Here is an 8,144-nt window from a genome sequence, read left to right as displayed (position 1 = left end):
CTTCAAGTTCAGAAGAGTTTGGGGGGAGCAGAAGCAAGGCGGTTTTGAAAAGGGGAAAAATTATCAATTGAAGAGTACTGAAGTTGGGAATAATTGGTCATGAAATTTTTTTGAATTGTTTTGCATATTTTTTGAATGATATTGCTATCTCTTGAATATAAATAATGAATTATATTCTTAGAAAACGTTACCATGAACACTTTCAGGGCTTTTTCGGAAATTTTTTTTTTTAGTGCCAGAAACGATATTTAAATTGGTTAGCAACCGCATTGTGTTTTGACTTAAAGAGTATATCTACTTCAGCGGTGAATCAATCTAGAACATCAAAGTCTTTTAAAACTACGCTTGATAATTATTAGTTCATTCAAGAAGTGACCGCCGCCTCTTCAGAATATCACAGAAGCTTATGTTGTTTTATAGTGTATGCGTGTTTTTGTTCAATATAAAGTTTCTAATCATATGTTCAATTTCATTCCAGTAAGTCCAGCTACAGAAATCGGATTCTAGGATAGTTCATAAAAATAGAACAGAAGTTTCCATTAGTTTTGATAGCGTGATCTTGGTAAATATACCCATTTTAATTTTTAACAAACTTGCTTTTAGATTGCTACACAATATGTTTGAAAATGTTTTTATCCCAATAACACCCAATCAGCCAAACTTTTTCACATCAATCAATTTTTTTTCATCTAATTTTGTTATATAATGATGACTTAAGAATAGATAGGCATTCTCAGTACTCCAACAGTTTTAAAAATGGGAAATTGTAATTGATCCCACATCTTTTGGAAAATTTTAGAACTTTATGCATAACCCTCTTTTTTGTTCGTGCAATTTTAGAAGGAAGCCCGGAAGTTTATGTGCCAACATTTTGAAAAATCGTAGCCCCTAGAAAATCAGGGCAACGAGAATTTCCAAGAATTTTTTTTCTAAAACGTTAATATCTAGATGTTGGACCCTTTTTTTCACCGCTTTATATTCATGTTGTAGTTAATTATGGGAGGAAAAAGAAATTTATTTTGAATCATTTTTTGTTCCGGTAATCTTTGAAATTGGGGTTAATAACCTCATACCTCTCGGGCTTTTTTCCTCGGGCAATTTTAACCGAATCATATCTTTGCGGTATTGAAAAGTCTACAAAAAACATCACCAGCGTCTACTGTTGGAGAAGCAAGAGACATTTTAATAATCCTGTTGTTCGGAGGAAATACACATGACATGTTTAAAGTTTTAACAAATTTTTTTTACTTTCTTACTCACTGATCACTTTATTTAAAAAACAAAGTTAGTTTTTTTGGATACACTACATTCTGTTTTAAATCAGATTAGCAAAATAAAATTCTGGGTACTTATATCGTGATTGCATTCATCTATAACGTTAATGATCTTTTAATATAACTTCAATTTATTGACAAAATGTAAATCAAGACATTTGTAACAGAATCGCTGTCAAGTTCAGAAGAGTTTACTAAATTTTTCTATCTTTTCAGACATGAGAGAAGAGGGTCATATGCAAGTGATTGGGTCTGTAAAAACCAGTTTCTCTTGCCATAGATCTTTTTTTCTAGAAGAAAATGATGAATAATTTGAATGATGTTTCTTTTGGCAGAGTGAATATGTTTATACAGTGTTCAAGTACCATTGCCTCTTTACTTCTTTTTTAATACCTGAAACTACGTTCAGATATATTACTCAGGGCTTTTTACTAGTCCAATAGAACTATTTTTCCTGTTCTGTGCTCAGTGTGCAGTGTTCTAACTTTTATCAGAAATGAACCATTGACCAAAACACCCATTCACCTTTATCGTTTTGTCATTTTCCGCTTATTAATTGTTTTAAGTGTTCCATCAAACTTAAGTGTTCGCAGTTAGTCTTCAGTAATCTCGAGTTTCAACTTTGAAAGCAATCCCAAATTAAGACTTTCACGACGAAGGAATTTCTTATAAACCTATGTTCTCCATCTGTAGTAAAAACTTTGCAGTTTATTATGATATACTTATTTGTAATAAGATGATCTTTAAAAGATTAAAAAGTTTTTTTCAGAGGGATTTTAAATCACTTATTATATGTTCCTGAAATATGAACCCTCTCTGAAACTCTGGCAGGTCTACTGTTTTGTAAAATTTTCTTCAAATCTTTATTTTATAAAAGCAACAAATGTACAGAAACCTGCAACGCAAAATTGAGTCACTATATGTCGATGTTTCTAAATATAATAAGACGGAGTGAGGTTTATCTTAATTTAGATTATAACTTCGAATCTACACAAAAATTCTGACGTGTATTTGAAGCATTCTAAGGATTAATTACATGGTCAACAACCAAGTCCTGACGTCAATTTTGCACAGAAAATTTGACGTTTTGGAGTTATGACGACATAGATAGGTTACCACAATGTACAGTTGAGAATTGACTTGTACAACAAAAATAGCAGGCTATAGATAGAAGAATGTCGTACTTTGTTAAATTACCGTCGGCTTCGCCACGCGAAGACGGACTTTTAAATTGTGAATGAATTTGGCTAGTTGAAATGCTTACAATATTCTACGAATGTCCTTGCTGAGTGCCATCAAAGAGACTAAGGCAACTGAGATTGATATTGAGAATTAAAAACAATAGAAATTAAGTGGCTGTCAACAAATGAAATCAGGTGAAGAGACATGTCTGATCGCGAGGCGGGAAATAACAATCAACTGAATAAAAGTAAACTAAAAGCTGGAAATGTGAAATAATGTCTAGGGGTAAATTAAGAATGAAGGGCAAATTGAAATGAGAACTAATTTATGGCATCGTATCAAATTGTACTGCACTAAATAAAATGAATGCACGAATATGTGAGTTTTATTGAATTCAAATGCAGTTAATCATGGTTTTTTTGATTTTCACAATCGTAAACCGTCATTAAAATGACGTCTTCTTCGTGGGTCGGGCTTCTATAATATGATAGAGAACGCACTCGCGGATCAGGAGAAACTGTTCCGATCACCGGCCAGATTTTTGGTTCTTCCGTAGGTTGCTCAAAGTCTGTTCTGACTGTTTCTCCACCGGAACGTTTGTTGGTTGAAAAATTTCCACTTCACCTGCTCTTCGAGGCCTCTTTGGTGGCGCCAAAATTTCTGAGTCTGGTGATGAATCCTCGAACCGTAGTATGAAGGGCTTGGGTGGTTTCGGCCGGATGAATGTTTATCTTGAATGATCTTGGAAGTGGGCTGAGGAACTTGTTACAGCGCTGTTGTCGGGGCATTCGGAGGAAGGATGATTAATTCGCTTGGACTTTACCTCTTTTTTTTAATACCTGAAACTATGCTCAGTACGACTACTCAGGGCGTTTTTACTACTACAATAGAACTATTTGTGTGTTTTGTACTGAGTGTGCAATGTTCTGACTTTTATCAGAAATTTACTATTGACCAAATTTTCTTTCAACTTTATCGTTTTATCAATTTCCGCAAATTAAAGTGCTCTATCAAACTTTAGTGTTCGCAGTTATTCTTCAGTAATCTCGAGTTTCAACTTTGAAAGCAATCCCAAATTAAGATTTTCACGACGAAGGAATTTCACATAAACTTATGTTCTGCTTCTGTAGTAAAAACTTTGCAGTTTAATATGATATACTTATTTGTAATAAGATGACCTCTAAAAGTTTAAAAACTTTTTTCAGAGGGGTTTTTAATCACTTATTATATGTTCCTCAAATATGACTGAAAAGTAATTTTTCTTCAATTCTTTATTTTATAAAAGCAACAAATGTACAGAAACCTGCAACGCAAAATTGAGTCACTATATGTCGATGTTTCTAAATATAATAAGACGGAGTGAGGTTTATCTTAATTTAGATTATAACTTCGAATCTACACAAAAATTCTGACGTGTATTTGAAGCATTCTAAGGATTAATTACATGGTCAACAACCAAGTCCTGACGTCAATTTTGCACAGAAAATTTGACGTTTTGGAGTTATGACGACATAGATAGGTTACCACAATGTACAGTTGAGAATTGACTTGTACAACAAAAATAGCAGGCTATAGATAGAAGAATGCCGTACTTTGTTAAATTACCGTCGGCTTCGCCACGCGAAGACGGACTTTTAAATTGTGAATGAATTTTGCTAGTTGAAATGCTTACAATATTCTACGATTGTCCTTGCTGAGTGCGATCAAAGAGATTAAGGCAACTGAAATTGATATTGAGAATTAAAAACAATAGAAATTAAGTGGCTGTCAACAAATGAAATCAGGTGAAGAGACATGTCTGATCGCGAGGCGGGAAATAACAATCAACTGAATAAAAGTAAATTAAAAGCTGGAAATGTGAAATAATGTCTAGGGGTAAATTAAGAATGCAGGGCAAATTGAAATGAGAACTAATTTATGGCATCGTATCAAATTGTACTGCACTAAATAAAATCAATGCACGAATATGTGAGTTTTATTGAATTCAAATGCAGTTAATCATGGTTTTTTTTATTTTCAGATTCGTAAACCGTCATTAAAATGACGTCTTCTTCGTGGGTTGGGCTTCTATAATATGATAGAGAACGCACTCGCGGATCAGGAGACACTGTTCCGATCACCGGCCAGATTCTTGGTTCTTCCGTAGGTTGCTCTAAGTCTGTTCTGACTGTTTCTCCACCGGAACGTTTGTTGGTTGAAAATTTTCCACTTCACCTTCTCTTCGAGGCCTCTTTGGTGGCGCCTAAATTTCTGAGTCTGGTGATGAATCCTCGAACCGTAGTATGAAGGGCTTGGGTGGTTTCGGCCGGATGAATGTTTATCCTGAATGATCTTGGAAGTGGGCTGAGGAACTTGTTACAGCGCTGTTGTCGGGGCATTCGGAGGAAGGATGATTATTTCGCTTGGACTTTACCTCTTTTTTTAATACCTGAAACTATGCTCAGTACGACTACTCAGGGCGTTTTTACTACTACAATAGAACTATTTGTCTGTTTTGTACTGAGTGTGCAATGTTCTGACTTTTATCAGAAATTTACTATTGACCAAATTTTCATTCAACTTTATCGTTTTATCAATTTCCGCAAATTAAAGTGCTCTATCAAATTTTAGTGTTCGCAGTTAGTCTTCAGTAATCTCGAATTTCAACTTTGAAAGCAATCCCAAATTAAGATTTTCACGACGAAGGAATTTCACATAAACTTATGTTCTGCTTCTGTAGTAAAAACTTTGCAGTTTAATATGATATACTTATTTGTAATAAGATGACCTCTAAAAGTTTAAAAACTTTTTTCAGAGGGGTTTTAAATCACTTATTATATGTTCCTCAAATATGACTGAGAAGTAATATTTTCTTCAATTCTTTATTTTATAAAAGCAACAAATGTACAGAAACCTGCAACGCAAAATTGAGTCACTATATGTCGATGCTTCTAAATATAATAAGACGGAGTGAGGTTTATCTTAATCTAGATTATAACTTCGAATCTACACAAAAAATCTGACGTGTATTTAAAGCATTCTAAGGATTACTCACATGGTCAACAATCAAGTCCTGACGCCAGTTTCGCATAGAAAATTTGACTTTTTGCTGAGTGCGATCAAAGATTAAGGCAACAGAAATGGATATTGAGAATTAGGAACAATAGAAATTAAGTGGTTGTCAACAAATGAAATCAGGTGAACAGACATGCTTCTTCGCCTGGACTTTCACTTAAAGGTATTTCACATAAACCTTTGTTCTGCTTCTGTAGTAAAAACTTTGCAGTTTAATATGATATACATATTTGTAATAAGATGATCTTTAAAAGTTTAAATTTTTTTTAAATCACTTATTATATGTTCCTGAAATATGAACCCTTTCTGAAATTCTGGCAGGTCTACTGAATGGTAATATTTTTTTCAAACCTTTATTTTATAAAAGCAACAAATGTACAGAAACATGCGACGCAAAATTGAGTCACTAAATGTCGACGTTTCTAAATATAATAAGACGGAGTGAGGTTTATCTTAATTTAGACTATAACTACGAATCTACACAAAAGTTCTGATGTGTATTTGAAGCATTCTAAGGATTACTCACATGGTCAACAACCAAGTCCTGACGTCAATTTTGCATAGAAAAAGTGACGTTTTGGAGTTATGACGACATACTTAGGTTCAAACAAATTACAGTTGAGAATTAACTTGTACAACAAAAACAGCAGGCTATAGAACAGTATCGTACTTTGTTAAATTACCGCCGGCTTTGCCACGCAAAGACGGACTTTTAAATTGTGAATGAATTTTGCTAGTTGAAATGCTTACAATATTCTACGATTGTCCTTGCTGAGTGCGATCAGAGATTAAGGCAACTGAAATTGATATTGAGAATTAAGAACAATAGAATTTAAGTGGTTGTCAACAAATGAAATCAGGTGAACAGACATGCCTGTTCGCTTGGACTTTGCCTCTTTTTTTAATACCTGAAACTGTGTTCAGCACGACTACTCAGGGCGTTTTTACTACTCCAATAGATCTATTTTTCTGTTCTGTGCTGAATGTGCATTGTTCTGGCTTTTATCAGAAATTTACTATTGACCAAAAGACTCATTCAACTTTATCGTTTTATCAATTTCCGCAAATTAAATGTTTTATGTGCTCCATCAAGTTTTAGTGTTCGCAGCAAGTCTTCAATAATCTCGAGTTTCAACTTTGAAAGCAATCCCAAATTAAGATTTTCAGGACAAACAAATTTCGCATAAACCTGTGTTCTGCATCTCTAATAAAACTTTGGAGTTTAATATGATATACTTATTTGTAATAAGATGATCTTTAAAAGATTAAAAAGTTTTTTTTCAGAGGGAATTCAAATCAGTTAATATATGTTCCTAAAATATGAACCTCTCTGAAGTTCTGGCAGGTCTACTGAAATGTAATATTTTCTTAAAATCTTTATTTTATAAATGCAACAAATCTACAGAAACATGCAACGCAAAATTGAGTCACTATATGCCGACGTTTCTGAATATAATAAGACGGAGTGAGGTTTATCTTAGTTTAGATTATAACTTCGAATCTACACAAAAAATCTTACGTGTATTTGAAGCATTCTAAGGATTAATTACATGGTCAACAACTAAGTCCTGACGTCAATTTTACGTAGAAAAAGTGACGTTTTGGAGTTATGACGACATACTTAGGTTCAAACAATTTACAGTTGAGAATTGACTTGTACAACAAAAACAGCAGGCTATAGAACAGTATCGTACTTTGTTAATTTGCCGTCGGCTTCGCGAAGCGAAGACGAACTTTCAAAATTTGAATGAATTTTGACAGTCGAATTTCATACAAATTTCTACGCTTGACTTTGCTGAGTGCGATCAAAAAGATTAAGGCAACTGAAATTGATATTGAGAATTAAAAAAAATAGGGTTGTCAACAAATGAAATCAGGTAAACAGACATGTCTGATCGCGAGGCGGGAAATAACAATCAACTGAATAAACGTGAAATAAAAGCGGGAAACCTGAAATAATGTCTAGGGGTAAATTAAGGATGAAGGGCAAAATGAAACGAGAACTAAATTATGAATTCGTATCAAATTTTACTGCACTAAATAAAATGAATAACCGAATATGCGAGTTTTATCGAGTTCAAATGTAGTTAACCATAGTTTTGTTGATTTTCAGATTCCTAAACCGTCATTGAAACGACGTCTTCTTCGTAGGTCGGGCTTCTATAGTCTGATAGAGCACGCACTCGCGGATCAGAAGGAGAAACTGTTCCAATCACCGGCGAGATGCTTGGATTTTACCCGGGGTTGCTCAGAGGCTTATTTGACTGTTTCTAACACCGGAATGCTTGGTAGTTGAAAATTTTCGACGCCCCTGCTTTTTGAGGTCTCCTTGGTGGGGTCCAAATTTTCTGAGTTTGGTGATGAGTCCTCGAACCATAGTCCGAAGGGCATCGGCGGTTTTGGCCGGATTTACGTCTATCCTGAATGATCTTGGATGTGGACTGAGGAAGTTGTTGCAGCGCTGATGTCGGGGCATTCGGAGGAAGGATGATTAATTCGCTTGGCCCTTGCCATTTTTTTAATACCTGAAACTATTCTCAAAATGACTATTCAGGTAGTTTTTACTATTCCAATAGAACTATTTTTCTGTTCTGTGTTGAGTGTACAATGTTCTGTCTTTTATCAGTAATATAC

The sequence above is a fragment of the Convolutriloba macropyga genome, chromosome 7 (assembly GCF_964194025.1).
Source record: "Convolutriloba macropyga chromosome 7, txConMacr16.3, whole genome shotgun sequence".
In the NCBI taxonomy this organism is placed as follows: Eukaryota; Metazoa; Xenacoelomorpha; order Acoela; family Convolutidae; genus Convolutriloba; species Convolutriloba macropyga.
Note: the sequence above shows the minus strand (reverse complement) of the source record.